Source organism: Apium graveolens, chromosome 7 (assembly GCF_009905375.1).
Source record: "Apium graveolens cultivar Ventura chromosome 7, ASM990537v1, whole genome shotgun sequence".
NCBI lineage: Eukaryota > Viridiplantae > Streptophyta > Magnoliopsida > Apiales > Apiaceae > Apium > Apium graveolens.
This window is the reverse complement of record NC_133653.1, coordinates 160,843,359-160,856,630: the sequence shown is the minus strand read 5'-3', so window position 1 is coordinate 160,856,630 and position 13,272 is coordinate 160,843,359. Positions and strand designations below refer to the sequence as shown.

Genomic DNA, 13,272 nt, shown 5'->3' with positions numbered 1-13,272 from the left:
TAACTATCATTTGATGATTTTGATGATGGATATAGGTAGTATGGATTGTTGGTTTCAAATTGGTTAATCATACTTCGATTTCTGAGATCCACATTACCTTCAAATGATCGATTGATTCTCAAGAACACCAAGAAATGTTTTTAGAGAATTTTTAGAATTTTTTTTTATTTTTATGATTTTTTATAATTAAATAATAGATAAATTGTATTTATAGTTATAAAAATGATACCCCCAAAATTATTTAAGGCCTTGTTAGGCCCTTAACCAACTGTAGAGGGGGGTGAATACAGTTAGTATAATCAACTCGACAAAGTTTCAACAAAATCAACCGTTTTTATATAATCTGATAAGAACTTATAGTTATGGCTAAACACGCGCTAATAATTCACACAAGTATACGCGTTCGCAAGTAATATAGAATTGTTTCTAGTTCGTTCCCACAGAGACTGGCTTGGTTAACTATGTAATTTATGCACTTATGCACCGATTATATGGTTAATATCTAATGCTAAGATGATAATAAATTGGGGTTTTGATTATAACTACGATTTAAACTAACAATTATAACTAAGAGAGTAAAGTGAGTTGTATATTATATGAGACAAACATGGGATTCTAACTTCATTCAATAGCCTTATTGTTCTTAACCTTAGCATGCAACGGTGATGACACTAATCAAATAACACGAAACTGCTAAACGCCAACTTTCGTTGCACGAAAAACATACTACCAGACATCCACAAAAGTGATAGAAGCTGAATATACACCAATTATATTTAGAACCTATATTAGAATTTGACAACATAAAGGTTTGATGCACAAGTTATCTATCATGATTACACAGGGCAAGTAAGATGGTTAAAATTACCTATGAATCATGCATAATAATAACACATGAACCTATGCTAGCATGACAAGTTCTAAATCCTTAAATTCAGTGTCGCTTCATTAAAGATTAACACACTACCTTATAAGTTCGCGATGCTCATAAGATGAATAAGCACAACCAATACTAGGTTATCATACAATCACCACAAACTAAGGCATCGAAACAATTTAACTAAAGAAATCCATAAGTAAATCCGCTAGAACCCCAAGATAACCATTAGCCCATAATTAGACTCACCATCAACGTGGGTTCCGATGAAAGCATGGTATAATAAATATAGTCTTTATACTGAATAAATAATAAAACCAAGTACGAAACATGAGTAAGGTTCACATAAGAAAACTAGCATCCAAGTTACAACGTAGAACAAAGATTCACAAGTAAAAACAAGATCTTCTTCATCTTCATTGAATCGTGCTAAAACGTTCTTCTTATGGCTCTCCTTGTGCTCTAGTACGTTCCCTTCTCTTGGAAAACATCCTTTATTTAAGTATATATAGAAGCCCATGCAAGTAGAAGTCCTCCAATTAGAATTTGAGTAAAATCATGATTCAAATCTCCCGACCTGGCGCGGTCGCTCTGTCCTCCTGCTGTTTGGGCGCGGTCGCGCGCTAGACCAGCGCGGGCGCGTCGTGCTTCTAGAAAAACTTCTTTTTTTCTTTAATTCATGCTGCAATTAAGTTGGCTTCCCGAGCTTTATTCTTTGGACATCATCCTAACACCAAATTAGCACCAAAACAATGCTAATTCACCTGATTCTTAGAATAATGCCTGAAATGCAAAAACACTAGAAAACACATTAAAACACCAACAACTTGAGTACAAATACATCAATTCAAAGCTTAATAGAGCATTATAAAGTGTCATAATACCACTCAACATACCCCCAAACTTGAATCGATGTTTGTCCTCAAGCATAAACAGACTCAAAGAACAAGAAATAAAAATGCATGAATGCAACTAAATGAATGCAAAGATCCCAATAGAATAACTAAACCTATCAACAAGCAACATCTCAACAAATGCAGTTACTCGCATAAAGATTAATGAAATCATACAAATCAACTTACAAACTAGAGACATGTGTGTGTGCAATTGCTTACAAATATACTATCGTGACTAGATCAATAATCATGATTCACTACTCATTAAGGCCATTACAAGGTTATAAATAAAATAAAAAGCTAGACTCAAAATAATTTATAACACTTCAATTCTTATATCGGAGTTTTATATCGATTCATGCTTTTATTCAACCAAAATAACACACATATGCTTATTTGATCATGCAATGAGTGAGGTCCATAAAAGACTTATACAATAGTACCCATGTAGCGAGCGTTAGGTTAGCGGATCCCAGACTATAAAAGCCTTAGGTCACTAGGCACCAAGTCCCCTAAGAACTTAATAACTCAAGTACTAAAGAGCCCACTCGTGATCAATTATACAAAACACTTATTTTTTTATTTTCTTTTACTCCCTCCGTCCCTTTGAATTGTTAACATTTAAAATGAAGTGTTCGACACGCATTTTAAGGCTCTTGTCTAGTATAGTTGTATAACTTATTTTGAAAATTTTCTTTTTCTGAATAATAGTTTAAACATTTAATATTTATTCAGAAGAAAAAAATTTGAAAAATAATTTATGTTACTATACTAGATAGGAGCCTTAAAATGCGTGTCGAACACTTCTTTTTAAATGTTAACAATTCAAAGGGACGGAGGGATTATTTTTTTTCTTTTTTTTCCTTTTTTTTCAATTTCGAACGAGTGCGTTTCGCTCCATCTTGTTCAACCCTAGACTACTCATATAAATATGAGCCGACTACTACCTATTTGACACCTAGCCACAACAACTAGCAATGAAATCCATTTTTTCTCCAATTTCTAAAAATCCATGTTATTTTATTATTAAGAGAATATCCTAAATTTTAAATATAAACAAGCGATTAAACCTCGACAAACAAATAAACCATGATTATGATCTAGCACTTAAGCAACCTATAAGACTTAGTGAAATACAAGTGTCTCTAGCATGCAAAGCAACTTAATACGACTCAATTTCTCTAAATACGACATCACTATACTAGCATCAATATCACAAGTCAATCGGAAAAATCATCTACGGGATCATGTTATAATGCAAATGCATGAAATATATGAACAAACTATAATAAAAACTACCAAAAATTAAAAAAAAACTACATGGAAAAAATGCACTATATGAACTAAACTATCATGAATATGCAAACTATATGTGACTCACACAAAACATTTTCCTTCAACTACTAACCCCAAACCTAAAATATTCACTGTCCTCAGTGAAGGTAATAGTAAGGAATCAGAAATACCTAATCAGAATCAGGATCCTCACCCTCAACGGGTGGAGTGTCAGGCGTGTCTGGAGGTGGATACACGGAGTCCTCACCAAATACTAGCCATTAGATGTCAAAACCGGTGGCTCTGAAATATGTCCCCAATGCCTGGGTGAGATCTCGTGCAAACCTACTGTGGATGTCATGCATCGCATCAATCCTCCTAGCCAAATGCATGTACTATATCATGCTCATGCCATCTCCAACATCAGCTCCTTCCTCCTCCTCATGCACCTGCTGCGATGACCCCGCCTCATCTCCTAGCTGAGATCTCCAAGAAGTCCTGCTCGCCTGAGTGGCCCCAACAGCTGGCCTCCCACCAGGTACATCGTCAAAAGTATATCCAAGCCCCTTCAAATCAGGCTTGCCTCCATCCCACTCTTGTATCGTCGCTAAAGTGGTGCTGTCAATAGGAGCACTCGGGATCTGCAACTGCTCATGTGCTGGCCAATGAACACCAACTGCCACACACAACTTCGTCATAACAGACACATACGGTATAGACCCCGTGGTACTCCCCCTCAAGAACTTCAGAATACCCTGATAAATCACCATCCCAAGATCTTCATAATCGCCATGAAGAATGCCCCACAACAGCCGTGCACACTCCACAGTAATCTTATGCACATGAGAAGATGACATGATGTTAGCATAAATAAACGTGTTCCATGCATGGGTAGACCTGTTCATGCTAGAAGCCGGGAACGTAGAATACTCAGTAGTGCCCCTCTTGATCTTCCAGTGTGTATCAGGCATGCATAGTGTAGCAACAATAAGATCCAGATCAAAGTCCTCTGGAGTCTTATCATTCCAAGTGTCCTGCCCCGGCTTCCTCGTGGGCTGCTCAATCACCCTCCTAATAGCATTAGCACTGTACTCCACAGTCCTCCCTCTCACCTCCGTGAAGCCATTCTTCTCAACCTTCGCATTCGCATAGAACTCGCGAACAACACTCATGGGCACAACAGCAAGTGCCTCACAAAAAGGAACCCAGCCCATCTCTAGAATCATCTACAACAGTTTACCATCCTTCCCCGATGGCAGAAAACTCGCTCCTTGATGATAGGCTTTGAGAGAAGCCTCATATACTCCACTTCAGCCTCGAGAGTAGAAAACCTTGGACTTACACCACCCACAATTGAAGAATCGGTGGTGCTGCTTACTTGTGTTCTTTATCTCTTGGGTGCCATTGGAATCAAGTAGAGAGAATAAGAGTTGTATGTTTTAGAGAGAATTTGTGTTTGAGAATTTGTGAAGTGGTGAAGAAGTTTGTGTATAAGTGAATGTATTTATAGGTGATGAGAAGAGAATTAGATATGGAATAGAAGTGGGATTTGATAATGGGAATAGTGGGAATAATGGGTTTGATTTGGAGAGGGAATTTTGGGATGTGGGAGAGTAAAATTCGGGTAGGAATTGATTTTGTGTTAAAAATCCAAATTTTCTCTTCAAAAAACTGCCTTTTATTTTTTTTAGAATCGAGACCCCAGTGTGGCCGCGTGCTAGGACAGCGCGGCCGAGCGCAACTTCTACCAAATCGGTGCGGCCCCGCGCTAGGCCAGCGTGGGCGCGCCTGTTTTTCTAATTTTTTTTGTGTTTTTCACTTTTCTTCTTGCTTCCTCTACATACTAATATACAACAAACTTAGGTTGCCTCCCAAGAAGCACTTGCTTTATGTTGTTAGCTTGACGTAGAAACTTGAGATCAAACGAACAACAAAACGGCACTAACCACCTCACAATTTGCCGTGTCACCATAGTAATGCTTCAACCTCTGACCATTTACCTTGAATGCTTGGCCAAGATCATTCTCAAAAATCTCCACCGCTCCATGTGGAAACAAAGTTTTGACAACAAACGACCTTGACCATCTTGACTTTAACTTTCCAGGAAAAAGACAGAGACAGGAGTTGAACAAAAGAACTTGTTGCCCAGGCACAAATGATTTGAGCACTAGACCCCGATCGTGCCACCTCTTGACTTTCTCCTTATACATTTTGTTGTTCTCGTAAGCTTGAAGTCGAAACTCGTGGAGCTCATTCAATTGAAGCATCATTTTCTTACCAGCTGCATCCAAATCCAGATTCAGTTTTTTCAAATCCCAATATGCTTTATGCTCTAGCTCCATCGGCAAATGACACCCCTTACCATAAACCAGCTAATAAGGTGACATCCCTAACGGAGTCTTGTATGTTGTTCGATACGCCCAAACAGCTTCATCAAGCTTCAAAGACCAATCTTTTCTTGATGGACACACAAATTTCTCTAAAATGTGCTTGATCTCCTTGTTAGATACCTCGGCTTGACCATTCATCTAAGGATGATAAGCCATAGCAATGCGATAATTCACATTATACCTTTGCATCATAGCAGTGAACTTGCGGTTACATAAATGCGACCCCTCATCACTGATTATGACTCTCGGAGTTCCAAATCTTGTGAATATCTGCTTGTGAAGAAAATTAAGCACTACCTTCGCATCATTCATTGGCAACGCCTTAACTTCAACCCATTTTGACACATAATCAACCACCAACAAGATATACTGATTGTTACAAGATGAGACAAATGGCCCCATGAAGTCAATTTCCCAAACATCAAAGACTTCAACCTCGAGAAGCATATTGAGAAACATCTCATCCCTTTTAGATATATTACCACATGTTCACATCGATCACATATCAAAACGAATTGATGAGCATCTTTGAACAAAGCTGGCCAAAAGAAACCGGCTTGAAGAATTCAAGATGCTATCTTTTCTCCACCATAATGTCCTCCATAAGCCGTTGAGTGGAAATCTCACAAGATCCCCCATGTTTTGCTGTAAGGAATACATCTCTTGATGATTGGGTCAGCCCCTTGACAAAAAAGAAATGGCTCATCCCACATATACCAATTCACTTCATGTAGAAACTTCTTCCTTTGAGCGGGAGTCAACTCTGGAGGCATAACGTTACTCATAAGGTAGTTCACAATATTAGCGAACCACGGTTCTTCTGCTTGCACTCCAAATAATTGCTCTTCGGGGAAAGATTCATTAATCAAAGTCTTATCTTGTGAAGTAGCAATTGGATCCTCTAAACGCGAGAGATGATCGGTGACTTGATTTTCAGTCCCTTTATTGTCCTTGATCTCTAATTCAAACTCCTGAAGTAAAAGAACCCATCAAATCAACCTTGGATTCGAGTCCTTCTTCGAGACGAGATATCGAATTGCTGCGTGATCAGTGAAAACTGTCACCTTCATCCCAAGTAGATAAGATCGAAATTTCTCAAAACCATTGACGATAGCCAAAAGTTCATTCTCAGTAGTGGTGTAATGCAGTTGAGCACCATTAAGAGTCTTACTAGCATAGTAGACTACATGAAATATGTTGTTCTTTTGTTGCCCAAGAACTACTCCAAGTACATAGTCACTTGCATCGCATATCACTTCAAATGGTTCAGACCAATCAGGTGCAGTAATCAAACTTTTGTTCAATGTTTGAAAAGCACTAAGGCACTCGTCATCAAACTTGAAAGGAATGTCTTTCTCTTGCAAATTTCACAACAACTTCGAAATCTTTGAGAAGTCCTTGATGAATCGCCTATAGAAACCCGCATGACTAGAAAACTGCGAATTCTTTTAACAAATATTGGTGGAGGAAGATTTTTGATCACCCCCACCTTGTCTTTTTCCACCTCTAGACCTTTACGAGAAACCTTGTGATGAAGAATGGTGCCTTGTCGCACCATAAAATGACATTTCTCCCAATTGAGAACCAAATTGGTCTTAACACACCTTTTCAGCACTAGCCTAAAAAAACTCTTCGAAAAGTAAAAGTGCCAAAAGGACATGTGAATGTAGTCTTCTCTTGATCTTCTAGAGTGATACAAATCTGATTATAACCCGAATAGCCATCCAGAAGACAATAGTAATCATGCCCAGCAAATCTATCAAGCATCTGATCAATGAAAGGAAGAGGGAAGTGATCCTTCCTTGTAGCTTTGTTAGCTTCCTATAATCCATGCAAACTCTCCACTCCATGACTGTTCCTGTAGGAATAAGTTCATTCTTCTTATTTGCTACCACAGTGATACCACCTTTCTTTGGCACACACTGAACTGAGCTCACCCATGAACTGTCAGAAATAGGATAGATGATCCCTGCATCTAGCCACTTAAGGATTTCCTTCTTCACAACCTCTTACATGATTGGATTTAGCCTCCTCCGTTGCTCAACAGTAGGCTTGCTTCCTTCTTCTAGCAGAATCTTATACATACAATAGGAAGGGCTGATTCCCTTGATATCTGCTATAGTCCAACCAATTTCCGATTTGAATTCTCTAAGAATTCTCAAAAGCTTCTCGTCATCGGTACCTGAAAGGTCAGATGCAATAATAACAGGCAAAGTAGATGCATCACCTAAAAATGCATACCTCAAATGTTCAGGTAAAGGCTTAAGCTCAAGAGTAGGAGCTTCCTCAATAGATGGCTCGAGGCACTTCAAAGAACTTTTCAGCTCCTCCAATCCAAGAGATTCAAAAGGCATATCCATCTTTCGCTTCTAGGGAGAAGCATTCAAATATTGCAAGTGCTCATCACCCTCATCATCTTCGCTATCAAAATTCCCCAACAAGCCTTTCTCTAAGGCATCAGACCTTAGCGATCGATCGAGTTCAGAATTAACCACAGTATCGACCATTTCCACCTTAAAACACTCCTCATTTTATGTAGGGAATTTCATGGCATTGAACACATTAAAAGTTACATCCTTATCCATCACTCGCATGATAAGCTCACCCTTCTGCACATATGTCAAGGTTCGGCCAGTAGCCAAGAAAGGTCTTCCCAAGATTATGGGAATTTTTATATCCTCCTCGAAATCAAGAATTAAAAAATCAGCAGGGAAGATGAGTTTATCCACCTTGACCAAGACATCCTCCACAATATCTCACGGATATGTAATAGAACGATCGGCCAACTACAAAGTCGTGTATGTAGGCTTTGGATCAGGCAAGTCCAAATTTTTGAAGATTGACAAGGGCATCAGATTGATGCTAGCTCCCAAGTCACATAGACACTTATCAAATGACACCTTTCCAATGGTGCAAGGAATAGTGAAGCTTCCAGGATCTTTAAGCTTCGGAGGTAATTTCTGTTGCTGTACAACACTGCATTTCTCTGTGAGAGCAACGGTCTCTAAGTCATCAAGATTCACCTTCCTAGAGAGAATACCTTTCATGAACTTCGCGTAACTAGGCATTTGTTCAAGAGCTTCAGCGAAAGGTATGTTGATTTGAAGTTTCTTGAACACCTCCAGAAACTTCGCAAACTGCTTGTCCAACTTCTTCTTCTGTAGCCTCTTAGGAAAAGGAGGTGGAGGATAGATCTATTTCTCCCCTGTATTACCCTCAGGAGGAGTGTGCTCAACAGTAGTCTTCCTTGGTTCCACTTCGGCTTTCTTCTGCACTTCTTCTTCTTCAGCCTCCACTTCAGAATTTAGAGCCTTAGCTTTTTCAGGATTCACAACTTTACCAGACCTCAATATGATTTCTTTAACATGCTCCTGAGCTTCCTTCTTTCCTGAAACTTCAGTATCACTCGGAAGCGTGCCAGGTTGACGACTCAGTAATGCGTTAGCAATTTACCCAATCCGATTCTCCAAGGTCTTGATAGAAATAACTTGGCTCTTGCACATGAGTCTCAACTCCTCCAATTCAGATTTTTCATTAGCTTGAGGTAACTGCTGAAGTTGAAGTTGTTGTTTCTGGGAATATTGTGGTTGCTGAAAACCAGGAGGGTTATACTGCTTTGATGTGTATGGATGATAAGATTGTTGCACCGCATTCTGATTGTTGCTACAGCTGAAGTTAGGATGATTGCGGTTATTCGGATGATAAGTGGCTGGAGCTTGTTGCTGTGATCACTGAAAGTTGCTCACAAATTGAGCCGATTTTCTAGGAATAAGACACTGCTCAGTTTCATGTGCCCCCGCACAAAGCTCACAAACACTAGTGATCTGATTAACTCCATAATTAGCCAAAGAGTCCACCTTCGTCGTCAAAGCTTGAAGTTGAGCAGCTATAGCAGTTGCTTGATCCACTTCCATAATTCCTGCTACCTTTCCTTGCAACATTCTTTGTGTAAGATTATGGTATTCATTGGCTTCCATTAGCTCAATCAACTCATAAGCTTTATTGTAGCTTTTAGCCCATAAGGCTCCACCAGATGTTGCATTGAGCATAGGTCTAAATTGTGCACCTAAACCATTATAGAAACATTTGATAATCATCCAATTAGGCAAGCCATGGTGTGGCCATTTCCTTAACATCTCCTCATATCAATCCCAAGCCTCACAGAGATTCACCAGTTTGCTGAGCAAACTGAGTAAGAGCATTCCTGATTGCAGTTGTCTTCGCCATAGGAAAGAATTTAGTGAGAAACTTTTGAGCAAGATCCTCCCATCTGGTGATAGACCCTGGTGGTAAAGAATGTAACCAGCACTCCACTTTATCCTTTAAAGAGAACGGGAATAGTCGTATTTTGATAGCATTTTCAGTCACATCTTTGAACTTGAAAGTGTCACAGATCTCAATGAAATTCCTGAGGTGCATGTTGGGGTCTTCAGTAGGAGAACCCCCAAATTGAACTGAGTTATGTATCATCTGAATCGTGCTCGACTTGATCTCAAAATTGTTAGCCGCAAGGGCTGGTCTGATGATGCTTGACTGAATATCATTGACCTTAGGTTGAGAATAATCCATCAAAGCCTTAAGATTATCTGCTTGATCTCCCATTTCTAACAAAGGTGGTTCTTATATTTTCTCTTCTTTTTCTACTACCTTCTCTTCATCCTCAAAATCTTCCCTTCGCTCCTCTACAACTTCTTCCTCGTCTTTATCCAGAATTCTCCTACGAGCTCGCGAACGCGTATGCACACACGATCGTTAGAGTACCTGAAACACGACCAGAAAAAGAGTAGGTAAGTAACAATATATGAGTCAATGAACTTTAACGATCACTGATGACAAACATTTAAACTAAAAGTTAACACTGCAGTCCCCGGCAGCGGCGCCAAAAACTTGTTAGGGATAAACACGTGCTAATAATTCACGCAAGTATACGCGTTTGCAAGTAATATAGAATTGTTTCTAGTTCGTTCCCACAGAGACTGGCTTGGTTAACTATATAATTTTTGCACTTATGCACCGATGATATGGTTATTATCCAATGCTAAGATGATAACAAATTGTCGTTTTGATTATAACTACGATTTAAAATAACAATTATAACTAAGAGAATAAAGAGAGTTGTATATTATATGAGACAAACATGGGATTCTAACTTCACTAAATACTTCATTCAATAGCCTTATTGTTCTTAACCTTAGCATGCAATGGTGATGACACTAATTAGATAACTCGAAACTACTAAACATTAACTTTCGTTGCACGAATAACATACTACCAGACATCCACAAAACAGATAGAAGCTGAATAGACACCAATTATATTGAGACCCTATATGTATATAGAATTTGATAACATAAAGGTTTAATGCACAATTTATCTATCATGATTACACATGGCAAGTAAGATGGTTAAAATTACCTACGAATCATGCATAATAATAACACATGAACCTATGCTAGCATGGCAAGTTCTAAATCCTTAAATTCACTGTCGCTTCATTAAAGATTAACACGCTATCTTATAAGTTTGCGACGCTCATAAGACGAATAAGCACAACCAATACTAGGTTATCATACAATCACCACACACTAAGGCATCGAAATAATTTAACTAAAGTAATCCATAAGTAAATCCGTTAGAACCCCACGATAATGATTAGCCCATAATCGGACTCATCATCAACGTGGGTTCCGATGAAAGTATGGTATAATAAACGTAGTCTTTATACTGAATAAATAATAAAACCAAGTACGAAACAAGAGTAAGGTTCACGAATAAGAAAACTAGCATCCAAGTTACAACTTAGAACAAAGATTCACAAGTAAAAATAAGATCTTCTTCATCTTCGTTGAATCATACTAAAACGGTGTTCTTACGGCTCTCCTTGTGCTCTGGTACATTCCCTTCTCTTGTAAAACGTCATTTATTTAAGTATATATAGCAGCCCATGCAAGTAGAAGTCATTCAATTAGAATTTGAGTAGAATCAGGATTCAAATCTCCCGACCCGGCATGGCTGCGCGCTTCATCAGCGCGGGCGCGCTGTCCTCCTGCTGTTTGGGTGCGGACGCGCGCTAGACCAGCGCGGGCGCACCGTGCTTCTGGAAAAACTTCTTTTTTTCTTTAATACCCGGTGCAATTGAGTTGGCTTCCCAAGCTTTATTCTTTGGACATCATCCTAACACCATATTAGTACCAAAACAATGCTAATTCACCTGATTCATAGAATAATGCCTGAAATGCAAAAACACTAGAAAACATATTAAAACACCAACAACTTGAGTATAAATGCATCAATTCAAAGCTTAATAGAGCATTATAAAGTGTCATAAATTCCACTCAACACTTATTACACAAGTACTCTCTCGAAAGGATGAACAATTATTCTTGAGAGCTGCTAGGTTATGCGAAAGATATACTCCCTTCGTCCCTCCCAATTATTATCGTTTCTAAAAGAGTGTCTGACACACATTTTAAGATGAATATAAAGTATAGTTCTATAACTTTCTTTTAAAATTTTCTTTTTCTGAATAAAAGTATAAACATTCTATTTTTATTCAAAAAAAAGATTTTTTTTTAAAAAAAATTTAGAACTATACTTTATATTCATCTTAAAATGCGTGCCAGACACTCACTCAGAAACGATAACAATTGGTCGGGACTGAGGGAGTAACAGTGTCGCTGCATATAGCCTGAACCTAAACTATTATTTTATTGAGGAATGCTACAAATGTATAAGGAATCCTATTCTATTAACAACAAGGAAACCTATACTATTGCTTTTAAGATAAAGTCCTCCACCGCCTTGAAGTTCCTGTTTCCTTTTCCTCTTTGAAGTTCAACTGAAGTTCATACTGATTTCATTATCCGTTGACATCATCATCCGTCGAATATCAACATCCGTCGAATATCAACATCCGTTGATATCATCATCATCCGTTGATGCTCTTCATCATCATCCGTTGATGCTTGTAATCATCATTCGTCGATGCTTCTGATAGTTTATGTTTGATATCATTAATTGCACCTAACAATCTCCCCTTATTTGTTCATTATTGAATTATGGACTAGTTCCAATTGATGATGTCAAAACTATCTAAATGCAGGAATCAAGTATGTATATTCAATTTTGCTTCAGTGAATATTAGACTTTAACCTTCATCCTAAACTGCTTCTTTAACTTGAACAATGTTAGAGGTTAATCCTACTTTCTCAGCTCAGAATGCTTCCAGAAATCTTCCTTTAATCACCAGCTTGGATGATTTCTGCTTTGAGTAAATTGTCTTCAGCTTTGGATTTAGTCTTTGAAATTCTTTGACTTTTCTTCTATCTTCTCCTTTCCTTTAAGCTTCATGTTAGCAGTTTCAATAGCTTATGATCTAAAAGATCTTTCATCTTCTTCCTGACTGATTTCCCTTATAACTATACCTCTGGTTGGTCTGTTAGAAGGATCATCTTCATAAAGTACTTGAGAACCAACAGAAATATCAACATTTGCTGTCTTCATAGAATTTTTAAAGTTTTCCTCTGTTTGCCTTAGATGTTCAAGATCAACTCCAGGATTTTCTTTTACAAATATTCTTCTACTCACCTCAGAATCAAATAATTAAATCTTTGGATCCTTGTAGAATAGAGTTGTCTTTCTTCCTTTAACTTTCAGAGTTTGAAGATATTGGCTTGCTTCAGCACCAGCTTCTTTCTCCAGAATACCTTGGTCTTCATCAGCAATAGTTGTGATTTGTGAAGATTTTTCCAATTTAGTAATCACAGTCAATTCTTTAACTCTTCTTTCATTCCTCTTGCTTTCTCTTACTTGTCTATACTGAAATCTAGTGATT

At 38.1% G+C, this 13,272-nt stretch overlaps 1 non-coding gene across 1 annotated transcript; it reads left to right on the top strand.

The window, feature by feature from the left end:
- The first annotated feature begins 9,545 nt into the window (after positions 1–9,545).
- LOC141676422 (small nucleolar RNA R71) lies at positions 9,546–9,650 on the top strand. The gene has a single exon (XR_012557013.1). It is a non-coding gene; the product is annotated as a small nucleolar RNA R71 (small nucleolar RNA).
- The last annotated feature ends 3,622 nt before the right edge of the window (positions 9,651–13,272 follow it).